This window comes from Pristiophorus japonicus, chromosome 5 (genome assembly GCF_044704955.1).
Source record: "Pristiophorus japonicus isolate sPriJap1 chromosome 5, sPriJap1.hap1, whole genome shotgun sequence".
Lineage (NCBI taxonomy): Eukaryota > Metazoa > Chordata > Chondrichthyes > Pristiophoridae > Pristiophorus > Pristiophorus japonicus.
In genome coordinates, this window is record NC_091981.1 from 150,285,725 (window position 1) to 150,299,549 (window position 13,825).

Below are 13,825 nucleotides of genomic sequence, written 5' to 3' on the forward strand. Positions count from 1 at the left end.
ATGCCTTTGCATTAACTCAATCCATTGTGCCACCAAAATATCATACACAAAGGTGACAGGATGGCTCTTAGGCAATCAAAGCTATCCTCTGAATCTTTGGTCTGTGACAGTTCTATGGTATCTGAGGATACAAGTTCAAATCCCTGTACCCAATCTGCCTTCTTCATTATTTATTTATTCTCTCACCTCTTTCTTACCTCATTTCCCTTGTTTCTTCACTCTCACTACTTTTCGCTCCATCTCATTTCTTCACTGATCCATTATAAACAAGATAAATTACCTTGTATGACACTGTGGAGTAAATATTTGATTTCGCTGCAGTGGCGATAATCTGACACGCTATAGAACCCGGCTGAATTTAATTTTATTGATTTCAATGGAATGATAATTGGGAGGGTTCTATAATGGGTAGACAGTGCAGTCCACTGAATTACTGCCCTTGCAGTGAAGACAAAAATTTACCCATGCAGAGGTCAATTTTAGGATTTAGCACTCTCTTCGAAGGACTTCACATGGCGAGGAACGAATATTGGAAATTTGAGTGCAATGGTCAGCACATCTTGTGATTTGCACAATTTCCAATCTGTTGATTGGGACATGTATCAATCTATAAAAAAAATTTAAAGCTTCAAAATGCTTACATTTTTTTCATAACATCTAATGATGTCTTATCACGCTTATAACCCAGTTTCATTTTCAGTTGTATAAATACATAGGGGGAGAAATTGGCCTCCTTTGTGCCTCCCATTAGCGCCTCCGGGGGACGATAATGGGGCGCTAACGGCTTACCGACTGGGTGCGGCGAGATTACCAACACCTGCAAACTTCCATGGCGGGAACTTACCGCCTTGATCTCCTGTGCCCTGGAGATCGTGACATCATCTGGTGTGTAGTGCCCTGTTATCGCCTCAGATGTAAAATTTGGTTTTGCCCCCCTGCAGCATCGCCAGGTGTCAACAACTGCAGCTGAAGGAAGCGTTGTGACCTTGGCCGGCCGCTTGGGGAGCGGTAGTTGAAGGCATTGGTGGTTAGGTACGCCAAAATGTAATAATGTCCTCAAAGTGCTGTGTTTTCATTTTTTTCCAGGCCGCGATTGATCAGCCCTACACTCTCTTGGAGAGTTTGGTGCTGCTCTTCGTGGATTGCAGGTGCAATCGTCGCCCATTCCCATCCGTAGTCGCCAATGATCTCAGCATTGGCCCTCCCCTGTAAGGGAGGAAAGGAGTCTGTGAATCCAGTCGCGTTATACTCAACATTGGTCAGCGCTGTCCGGCTACCGCCCCTCTTGCTCCCTTTAGCGCTCCAAGGGAGGTGGTGGCGCTTGATTTAGCGCTCCACTTCCCTCCGGGAAGTAGCACTCGGCAATACACTTGCGCAAAAGTTAGCACCCCAAACGGGGCGCTATGCAATTTCTAGCCCAGAAAGTCAAAAGATCACAAGGTGGATATAGAGGAGAAGCCTTCAGCCCATGTGAGCTTATCCAACCAGAAAAATAAGTAATAATTATCCCATTATGTCATTTTAATCTCCAATTACATTGTTAAACCTTATCTTCTGTTTGTTGCTGTTTTCTAAGAAAACATAAACTTCATCAATCATTTATTTGTATTTTTTTAAATAAATTTTGCTGAATTCCATTGATTAATCCTAACATAATGAGAACACTGCTTGGATTAAACTTTAATATTAAAAAATGCATAACATTTTTAAAAATTGCCTCACCGCAAACATTTTGAAACATTACAAACCCCTTCAACAAATGTACTATTATAATGCATTGTCAAGTCTTTACAGGTGTACTGTACTGAACTTTTTCCAGAAAACATTTATGTCAAGTTAAACCCAAGGAGACTGTAACTTGAAAGTATTCATTATGTACCTATGCAGATTATCTTATACATTTGAAAATACATGAGAAATGAATCAATTGTAAACCCAAATATTTATTCATCAACTCTGAAATTGGTGCATCTGTAATAGGTAGAATGACAATTTAGCTTCTTAAACATAATAGAAGTCTGCCTTTCATTAACTGAAATAAACTTGGTCAGATAAATCTTGATTGACATACGCAGGAGAAGAAATACTGTGCATCACTAATGTCACTTTCACAAAGTGGTGGTTGAGTGTTCTGTCTGCCGTAGGCTAAAACTGAATTAGAAAAACATGCTGATAATATATCGTTGAACTGCCTGCTAGAAAGGAGAGACAAGGAAATGTCTATCCATGATGAATGATGGTCCTTGAGATGTTTGATCTTGAAAGGCCAAAATAAACTGGTTTCTGATTGTTCTAAAGGCAGCTGTTCACCATGTTGCTAATCCTCTCATGCCACGAGAGGCAGGGGGGATTTATGTGATGTTTTTGCTGATCTAAATGGCCTGTTTCCATGTTGTAATTCCTCTATCATTCTAAATAGCTTGCCAATGCTTGATTTGATTTTAAACTGACTTTAACTTGATAAAAATCTGCTATTCTACAATCAGACTGCTCAGGTACTCTATAGCCAAGAATTTCGATTGCGGCATGCCTGTTTTTCAGGCTGGAAATAGATACCCATGGGTCCAATATGGCAGGTGGTGTACACATGGCCATCCCACAACAGAAGTGCGCTGCCTACCATATTGGATCACCTCCAAAGTGCGCACCGAATCAGAATCTGATGAAAGGTCATCGACCTGAAATGTTAACGTTTCTCTCCACAGCTGCTGCCTGACATGCTGAGCATTTCCATATTTTCTGTTTAGATTTTCTAGTATATGTTTGTTTCCCAACTGTATTAATGTGAGGAAATACCATATTGAATTCTGTGAATGGTTTATCACCTAATGTAGTTATGAAAGAGCCATTTTTGACTATTTCTTGTTACAGTTTATCGTCAAAAGATTTTGAGTGTTGCATCTAAGGGTAACTTTCCCTCTTCAGCAGTCAGTCTGAAGACATCAGGGATCGGCAAGTCAAAAACTCTGTGTTAACAAACAGCCACATAAGACATAAGGGACTATGTTTGAAAGATCAGTTTTATGTTGAGCCTTAGGACAAGAGGTGTCTTTCTTGTTTTTGCAATTTCAAGGTAAAATCTGTAATTACTGTAAATATACTGTTTGGTTTTAATACTGTTCGTTTATCTTTTTTCCATTACATTCCTGGGCCACGGAAGCCTTCTCTTTCCAAGATTTTTCATGCTTCCCTCCTCCTCTGCTAGTCTGCGGTAACCATTTACACCTCCTCTGGACCCATCTTTTGTTTCTATACTTATCTCATTATTACCTCATTTTTCCTTCTGTCATGTATGTAGACCATGTATTCGAACTGTATAGTCACATAAGGTGTGCCACCAGAGGGCACTGCGGTGGGAGACCTGAGGGTCACCTGCATAGGTGTGCAGGGCCCAGTATAAAAGGCTGCCCACCATGCTTGTGCCTCACTCTGGAGTTACAATAAATGGGACTAAGGTCACAGCAGCTCAAGTACAATACTAGACCTCGTGGAGTCATTCATAAGAGTATTAAAGACACAACATCTTTCACTATCATCACTTTTATCATTTATCACTCCTGCCTTTCACCCTATGACAGACGTTTCCCTTTTGTTCTATTCCTGCACCCCCCATGCCCATAAAGTACCCAGATGCTCAAAACAAAACCACAAAGCCATCATAAAGGCCGAGATTTTCCAGGGGTCAGCGGTTGTGTTCAGTGGTGGGTCTGTGGGAAAGTGTTCTTTTCCCCAGTGGGTCGTACCCCGCTGTGAACTCGCCGCCACACACCTTTACTGACTGTCGGGTCTGTAAGTGCTGAGCAGACTCGACACATAGCAGCGGGGGAGGCTATTACAATCATTAGTGGCTTGTTTACTGGCCAGGCTGAGGCCAGGGATGCCCTCACCATGGCCAGATTTACTTCACTTGATGCTGTACACCCTGGCTGCCACATGATGTGCCAGGTTGGCACCACCCCACACCAACACCACAAAGCATCCCTACAATGCCCAAGCCATTCCTTTCACACTCATCACTATTGCGGGGGTACAGTTATGTCTCACCATTCACTGCAACTCACTAAACCACTTCCAAAGGTGAACACAAATCTGTCCAAGAACACAAAGTGTTGAAAATAAAGGTTTCAATATTTGACACCACAGTAACAGAAACTTTACATGAACATTGCTTAAGACATCCAAATACCTACTCTTGTGTGTTGTTAGTCGGTATGTTTGCACTAGGATGAGGGTGAGTGTGAGGGGTGGCTAGTGAGATGGGGATGTGATAATATTAGATAGAGAGGGATGGGTGGAGTTGCATGGTAGGTTGGTGTAAGGATGTGCAGGAGTAGGGTAGGAAAGGTAGAGTGAGGGGGATGTGATCAGAAGCACAGCAAGATGAGTTTGAGTGTAGCTTTATACTAACATTTCATGATCAACTGAGAGCATTGAAAGGTTTGTGGCACTGCAACTAGGTCCTCCTGACCACATTCCTACTTGTTCCCTACTGTGCAATGTGCAACCAGGCTGTGTTGATCTCCTGTGGATGTTTCTTCCATTCATGGGAAGGGAAGAGGACCTCCCTGTATGCTGTAACTCCCTGCATAAGCATATGGAGGGAGTAATGGGAGAGCCTGGGTGTAGCCCTGCGCCTTTGTGCAGTCATTGTCAGTATTTGCCGTAACTCAGTGCTAAATTTGGACATGCTCCTTTTAAGGAAGCAGATGACGCATCATCAAATGATGTCATCAGACCCGCTACCTCTATTTGCCCAGTAAACATGATGGATGGGCTTAACAAGCCCAATTGAGGTAAAATCATTTCACAGAGCAAGAGGGAGCCAGCAGCAGGGTCGGGACCCAACACCAACTTCGCCCGCCACTGACCCTCTGAAGTTCGTAAAATCACGGCCATTATGACCAAACCATTCCTGTCAGGCACATACCCATTGCTCGAAGTTAAGTAATGTCTCACCATTCACTCCAAGTGACAAGGCACTTCCCAGGTAGCGGGCAAAAATGGACAAGATGGAAAAGTGGTGCAAATACATGAACTTATGTGGCTCATAAATATAACTGAAACTTAACCATCTAACATTTTGAAAGAAACCCACATAGATGCTCTTATGCATCTACAATTGTGGCATTTTTCTTTTCCTATGAGGTGCAACCCCTGTGGCTTCAGCAGAGGTAGAGACAGGCTGCTCACTTCCCTGCTGCGACTGCTGAGACACTTCTGGTAGACGTCCTCAGGGTTTTGGAGCCAGTGAGCGCACTACCAAAGACTGCTCCTCTTGCAACTGTGCAGGGACAGACTTGGCCATCAGGATCTGTGGTAGCATAGTGGGCTCTGACTGAGGGGTGGCAACGCGGGAGAAGTGGGAGCATTTTGAGAAGAGCCCCCACTTCCATGTCCCCTCTCACCATCATCCCTTTCATGGGCCACCCACATTTCCCTGCTAGCAAGGAGTTAGAGAGCACCTTGCTGCACATCAGTGGGGTGATGAATGCCCAAGTCTAATTTCTATTCCTCCTAGATATGACTGCAATAAGAGCCTGCAAACTGTTGTTCATAGCAAGCATGTTTTCATTAGACAGGCGCATTTGCTCCTCAATGCAAGTGGCCAACCTTTCCATGGAAAAGCACATTGTCACCATCGCCTGCGACGTGGTGCTCGCATGTTGAAGATGGACTCCTCCATCCGCCCTACAATAGTGGACATCACAGCTGGAAAAGCTGCGAGAGCCTCCCACATTCTTTGCTGCCCCTCCAAGATTATCCTCTCTGTCAATAGCCCCCGAGGTTCAGCATCTGCATGCAGCTGAGCAAAGCTTGGAGCATCCTGTGCCCTCCAACGTGGACTCTCCACTGCTGTCCCTGTATCCACCATCTGCTCTTGTTCACTTGTGATGTGTGAGACCCCAGGTGACAACACTATTCTATCTCGCACAGGACCCACTGACTTGTGTGTATCTCCGCTGGTGTTGGGTACGCTTGGGGCTGGTGTAGGTGCACCCTCAGAGACTGCAGCTTCCTCTGAGGAATCGTCTTCCTCCTCCAGCTCGACAGTGGGTGCTGTGTGGGTTGGGGGGGGGGGGGGTGTGGCGGTGGGGTGGGGTTGGTGTGCACATTGTTTTATGCCATGTGGATGTATATTTAATTCTATCCCAAGTTACTGGGAGGTCCCCTTCTCTCCATCTCCCACGGCCAGCAGCTGCGCAACTCCATTTGTTTCTGGCTCCTCCTCACCTGCTGCCATCAATGGAGTGGTAATTGGAGGGCCACCTCCGGTTCTCTGCCTCTCCCTTTGTTCTCCAATCTCTTCCCCTGCAAAAAGGGAAACAGGAAAGCTTTGAGTGAGAGTGACGGAATGTGTGTAAGGAATGGATGGGTTACATCTGTAGAGGGTGACTATGAGGGAGTGGCGTGACATTGCCAAATGGCCTCTCTCGGTGGCGTTAATTTCTGTTATACTATAATTGCATGAGGATGAGGGTGAGTGTCAGTGCTGGATAGTCAGATGGGGATGTGAGTAGGTGCATAGGCAGACAGCACCTGCAAGGTAGGTTGGCGTTGTACTCATCTTTCCTGACCTCATGAGGTCAATAAATCTCATCCTGCAGTTTATCCAGGACCTGGTGACAACATACCTGCTGCTCACCTCATCGGCGATTTCCAGCCATGGGGGCTGAAATTCAGCCTCCCGATAAGGCCTGTTACTGCTGGAAAGTGGCGGCCATGCGGTGGTGTCGAATGGCCGCCGTTCGCAAAATTCATCTCGGTGGTTTTTCCAGCGGTTCCCACTTCCGCCCCGCTGCTGTCGTACCCTTCTAAGTGCGTCATCAAATCTTCTGCTCTCCACCCACTTTCTCTCCCATTATGACTGCCGGCCCGCTCGAAAAAAATGACAAAGAGCTGAATTTTGCTCAAGAAACCATCGCATTCACCATGGCGGTGAAGACAGCTGAAACACGGTAAGTGCACCCCGTTTCCGGCAGGGGTGAATTTCTGCCCCATACCCTCTTTGTCTCTGTGGCTGGCCTCTTCCTCCTGGCACCAGGGAAAAGGATCTCCAAGTAGGCTCTCACTCCCTGGAGCAGGAACTCCAAGGAGGCATCATTGAATTTTGGTGCAGCCTTTTGTCGCTGCGCCTGCATTTCTCTTTACAAATGTTTAAACCTTTAGGGCTAGAAATTGCCCTTCTCCCCTATTGCGGGCGGTAACCTTCTGGGGCTAGGACTTGCTGCACCCAGTCCAGAAGTCCTGCCCCCAATGCAGAATTGTGCCGTACGCCCCTCAAAGCAAGTGGAGTGCTGTGTCTGGCTCTCCGCTTCCTTTGAGGCGTGCCCCCAGGGCAGGCCAGTGCTACATGAATTTCCTGGGGTCTCAGATTAGTCTCATATCAACTCTTGTCTGATTTCACCTGAAGCCTGTCATGAGACTACTTGGTGGAGTACCTGGGGTAGTCCGGAAAATCTCTCAAACACACCCATTGAATTAGGACAGGTGGCTGAGTGGAAGATTCATCTTCTTCCCCCTTATCCACCAAACTTTTGCAGGCCTTATTGTACAGGGTGAAAGTGGATTCCACCCCATTGTTCAATCCTTTGACAACCCACTAGACTTCCACCTAGGGCCTAATCAGAGATTCAAGTCCGAAGATTCTACTCTGAAACTTGGCATAGTTTAATGCTTTATTTGTCACTTGAATGCAGTAACCAAAATTATTTTTTCCCCAAGATAAAGTTGAAAAATGTGTTCTTGACCTTTTGTTTGATGTTTAATATAAAATCAAATTTTGGTTTCTTTCACTGCCCTAAAAATGATTTCCCTGGTGGGTTTTGTTCTCAGCAATTCCCATTGGAGAGGTAAGCTTAAAAGCAGCAATTCCTGGCACGCTCTGTAAATGGCCAGTTTTCCTATCGTTCATGATAATTTCTAAAAGTTGTAAACATAGTTGTAAGTTGCAAGCTACAAGATACAATTTGTTAGCTTGAGTAATCTGAGCCAACAGTAATGGTTCTAGTGATCTACATGAACTCAGGCTCAGGCCTCTCACATTTCAGAGGCCTCAAATCCAAAATGTTTCCGACATTTCAAACACAGGAAATATTTTTGTATGGGTGTAAGGTATTTGCTTCATGGGTTCTCTACTTAAGAATTCATTGCTATTAAGAACTAGTTGGTTTATTAACAAAGGTTTAACAATCACACTACACATAACCAGTTCATCCACTAGGTTCACAAATGCATACCTCACCTTGGATGACCTAGACCCAACTGACTGGGGTTTTATTGAGTCTTGTGAACATCACATGACTGGCTAAGTCACTCACAATGCAACAGCTCTACAACCTGTGAGCATACTCATACATGCATACATTACAATGGATAAGTTTAATAATTTTCTTGCAAAATATGTAATTTCTGATATCTTCATTATGGTTACGAGCCCCGTTTTCCCAGTTGGAAGTGTTCAGCAATTAGCAAAAAAAATTGACAAAAAATATATAGAAATTTGATTGGTTCTGCTTCTCCTTTCTTTTATTAGTAGCTGTTACTCAATAACCAAATATTGTAGTGTTTTTGAACTTGGTGATTGATGACTTTAATTTCCGATTGGTACTTAACCTATTCACTTGGGATTTGTTCACATTTATGAATGTGAAATTCAGCCAATTAGGTGCAATTATGGTGCAGACTTTGTATATCAGTTATGATACCTCAGATAATACCTGGGCTGGGATTTTACCAACAGAGGCGAGTTCGATGCAGGCGGCATTGGGACAGCATGGGAAACCTGATCCGAAGTGCAGCCCGCCCTCTCCCTTCAAACTTCCATGGCTGGGACTTATTAAGCCCGCCCTTCGGATTTCCCGGCCAATTAACTGGAAACTGGTCTGATGACATCATCTGCTGACGTGTCATCAGCCGGTTTCCTTAAAGGGACGATTGCCAACTTTTTTTTGACAGTTCTTTTCAGCATTGAACTACTGCAAACACTGCCCAAAGGTGCAAGGCTGCACTGAGGCTCTTCCTTGACTCCCTCCAGGTGCTTATGGAGGGAGTCAGACCACGCAGTGAGGTGCTCTTCCATTCAAATGGATGGAAGAGACCTCTCCAGGAGACCAATGCAGCCTGGTTGCACATTGCACATGGGAGCACAAGCAGGGATGTCGTCTGGAGGAGCTGGCTGCAGTGGCACAAACCTTTCAATTATCTCAATAGATCACAAAACAATTGCTGCAAAGCCACACTCAACCTCATCCTGCTGTGCCACTCATCACATCCCCATCACTCTGCCTTCCCTATTCTACCCCTGCACATCCTTACTCACACCAACTGACCTTGCACCTCCACCCATCTCCCTCTCTCTCTATCTACGTTATCAGTTCCCCATTTCACTAGCCACCCCTCACGCTCACCCTCATCTTTGTCCAATCATACCAAATAACAATGCACAAGAGTAGGCCCTTGAGACTTTTAGCCAATGTTCATGTATAGTTAATATGATGTATTGTCAAATATTGAAATTTTTATTTTCGGGACTTTGCATTCTTGGACAGATTTGTGGCCACCTTGGGACGTGGCTTAGTGAGTTGTAGTGAATGGTGAGACATAAGGGTACCTCCCCCACAATGGTAATGAGTGTGAAAGGAATGGGTTGAACATTGCAGGGATGCTTTATGGAACTGGTGTGGGATGGTGCCAACCTGGTGCATCATGTGGCAGCCAGGGTATACAGCGTGAAATGAAGTAACTGTTGCCATGGTGAAGCCCTCACTGGCCTCCTGGGCAGCAATGTGGTCAGATGCTGATGCCCTGTGTATTGTGCAGCATCAGCTGATTGCGGAGAAGGTTGGTGTTGTTGGGGTGATGCTGATGTGTTTAGTGATGTTAGTGTTGATGTTGATTGTGGTGGGATTCTAAGGACGAAGGTGAGCCGTTTTAGGGCACCGATGCTGCTGGAATAGTTGGCAGGTGAGGTTGCGATGACAGAAGTGCCCTGTCAATGTTGAGAGTGGTTGCTCCAAGGAGGTGACAGTGAATAGGGCAGAAAAAATAGAAAAGCAAATTATAATTTAAAAGGAGAAAAATTGCAAAGTGCTGCAGTACCGAGGGACCTGGGGGTCCTTCTGCATGAAACACAAAAAGTTAGTCGGCAGATACAGCAAGTAATCAGGAAGGCAAATGGAATGTTGGCCTTTATTGCAAGGGGGATAGAGTATAAAAGCAAAGAGATCCTGCTACAACTGTACAGGGTATTGGTGAGGTCACACCGCATACAGTTTTGGTCTCCATATTTAAGGAAGGATATATTTGCATTGGCGGCTGTTCAGAGAAGGTTCACTAGGTTGATTCCGGAGATGAGGGGTTGACTTATGAAGATAGGTTGAGTAGGTTGGGCCTATACTCATTGGAGTTCAGAAGCATGAGAGATGATCTTATCGAAAAATATAAGATAATGAGGGGGCTCGACAAGGTGGATGCAGAGAGGATATTTCCACTCATAAGGGCAACTAAAATTAGGGAACAATGGGCCCAATTTTGGCCATGACTTGTATCAATATTTTTTGGATTAAATTGTTTTTTCTGGCGTAAGTTAAAAAATGCCATTTTCCCCAAAAAATTTGCTCCAGGGTAAGTCAGTTAGTTCAGTTTTTGTTTCAAACGGTAGCATTCACAAACACTTATGCCAGTTTTGCCCATTTATATCACTTTGGCCAACTAAAACTTACTCCAAATCGACTTAGGTCAGCGTATGTGGCCAGCTCTGAAAAACATAGCGGGCAGTTAAGAATTCGGCGCAGGTTAGTACATTTAAAGCACCAATATTTACAAAGCACTAAACAAAGCACAAAAATAAGCATTCAGTAACAAATAAAAAATACAAGGAAGCTGAGGACGTGCACCAAGACTTACAAAGCACTAAACAAACCACAAAAAGTAATAAACAATCAATCAATAACAAATAAATAATCGAAGTCCTATCTTTATGCCAGAACTAAGTTTTTTTTAAAGTCCACCCCACCCACCCCCCCATCAAAACACTCTTTCTCCCTAGCCCCCCACCCCTCCAGCCCCATCAAAACATTCTTTCTCCACCCCCCCCACCAATCAAAACTCTCAAGCACAACCATTAATAAATAAAAAAAATTAAACTGAAGTCCTACCTTGGCCCGGGAAGTCAACGGGCCGGTGCAGGCGGCCACTCAGCTGGGTGTAGGGTGCGGCGAAGATCAGGGCATCCGTTCGGCCGGGGATAGGGGCTGCGAGCATCGGGTCCTGCTCACAGTCCGCAGGACATGCTGGGAGGGCAGGAGCATGCGTGCAGACTTCACTGCGCATGCGCACAGGTGCCGGCAGTGCTTTCTGCACTGGCCTGTTGCTCCGTCCCCACTTCACTAGCTACACCACGCTGGGATACCGGAGAGTCGGCAGAGTGGGCAGGTTGGGGCCCCTTTTTTTCAGCGCCATTTCCAGCGTGCAAAGTCGGCGCATTTAAGGTAAGTGCACCAAAAAAAGGGGTTGGGAAAATTGGGCCCAAAATAAGGGGCCACCTATTTAAAACTGAGATGAGGAGGAATTGCTTCTCTCAGAGGCTTGTACATCTGTGGAATTCTTTGCTCCAGAGAGCTGTGGAGGCTGGGTCATTGAATATATTTAAGGCAGAGTCAGACAGATTTTTGAGCGATAAGGGAATAAAGGGGTATGGGGAACGGGCAAGGATGTGGAGCTGAGTCCATGATCAGATCATCCATGATCTTATTAAATGATGGAGCAGGCTCAAGGGGCCAGGTGGCTGACTCCTGCTCCTACTTCTTATGTTTTTATGTTGTTTTAGAGAGTTCACTGCAAACACTTCCAAAGTGCAGACAGCTTAAAAGTATCTTCCAAATCCTGAAGGCTTCAACTTCTGACATTGGAAAGTGAACAGCTGTGAAATGGTAGCTTTTATACCACTTCTGCAGCTGTCAACTAGCCAAAGCAATAGGGAGGCACTGAGAACCTGACACCCTTACCTGGCGTGAAACCTGAGGAATGCAAACCCATCAAAAGGTTGGTAAAATTGTAAGTGCCTGCTTTTAAACCTCTTAACTAGCATTTAAGTACCTTTTAATGATGTTAATTACTTGTCCCGCCACTTGCTGTCGGGTCTGCTATCCGAACATAGACCTGACTGTTCAGAAACTCACACGGAGGCGGGTTCAGAGCGGGATCCCCGACCTGCTGTCAATCAGGGCCATTTTGACAGCGGGCCTGCCTCCAACCCCGCACTTGCAGGGCTGGGAAGATTCCAGCCCTGATATAGGACACAGGAAGTGTAACGCTTGAAGTGCAAAACATTCTACTGTTTTTATATTTTTATATTATAATCTATTAATACTGACTTAACAGCTCAAAACATATTTTGCAATTTTTTTTACCAAACTTTACTACTGGTCTTTGACTGGTATATGGAATTCTTTTTTTAAAACCAAACAATTTTAAACAACGATTTATCACCTGAATGAATTCATCAGTCTTTAGAAGCCTTCCTTTTACAATTAGGCACTTTGAGAATTATCCATGTGGCTAGTTTCATAATAAGGCAGACAGAAATGTACTTATAATTAGAGATAGTTTTTCAAAAATAAAGCCAAAATTCAAAATTTCAGTCATTATTTTTATGAAAGAGTACAGAGGGAAATTTGCTTACAAGTGAAATGTTACAATGAAGGTCCCTTTATAGTGATAGATTTGAAATTCCACACTGGATTAATTTTAATATTCTGGTTAATTTGTTTGCATTAAATTTTGTGTGCTATTTTAATGAAATTATTAATCTATTTACTGACTTTTAAAAATTATATACACTGGAATTTGGAATTACATTTTCTGAGATCCTGACACCTTTGGGAACTTGCACACAACAGATGGTTTATTTCAAAACCGTGGTCAACTGTCCACTCAACACTTGACCTTGCCAGTGGCAAAGGATCTCTAAAAACTTTACCCTTGATGTGAACACATTTATCATTGGACTACGAAAAATGGAAGGAAGAATCTTAACCACTTATATTCTAATCAATATGGTGAAATTCAATTTGTAATTAAATACTGTTATTGTAAAAATGGGGTTGTTGTAAGTATTGAACTGCATGATTATAACTATCTTGTGATAATACCTAATTACACAATGGCCTAGATTTTGCAATAGAAGGGCATCTAATGGCATCTGTCATTAGGTAGACTTGTTCTTGCACGTTTAGTTTTAAAAAGTTTACTTCGCAAGTTGCTGTAAGTGAGAGCTGATTACGGCGCAGCGAGGAAAACAGGGAAACCAGCTGTGTATCTCCTTAACCAATGAGATTAAAGGATTGAGAAATAAACAGAGGAAGGACTGAGAAGGAAGTGTAAAGAGAAATAAAGAGAGGGAAAGAAAGATTGGATTAAAAGATAGACAAAAAAGAAACGGAAAGGAAAAGTTTTTAAAAATTGATATTTAAAAAATCCCCAACAATTAATAACTGAAGGAATGAGACTCCACACTTAGATTAATTAATTTTTATTGCCAGAGAGGTTGATTGGCAGTAATTAACAATTACCACATTGTTAAAAGGGTACTTGTGCTTTTAGTGACAAGACGTAATTTTCTGTGGCAAGTTTAGTTTGTATCTACTGTGCAAATACAGCAACTTCATGCCATTCAATGCATTTCAATGGAGAGACAGACAGTGAAATGCCATTTTCGTAAAGCTAGCAGCAGAGTGGCACAACTTGGACAGCAACCTTTGGATATTGGCATTTAACCGCGCATCTGCCCCTCGTCTGAAGTTGCTATACTATTCACACATAGATA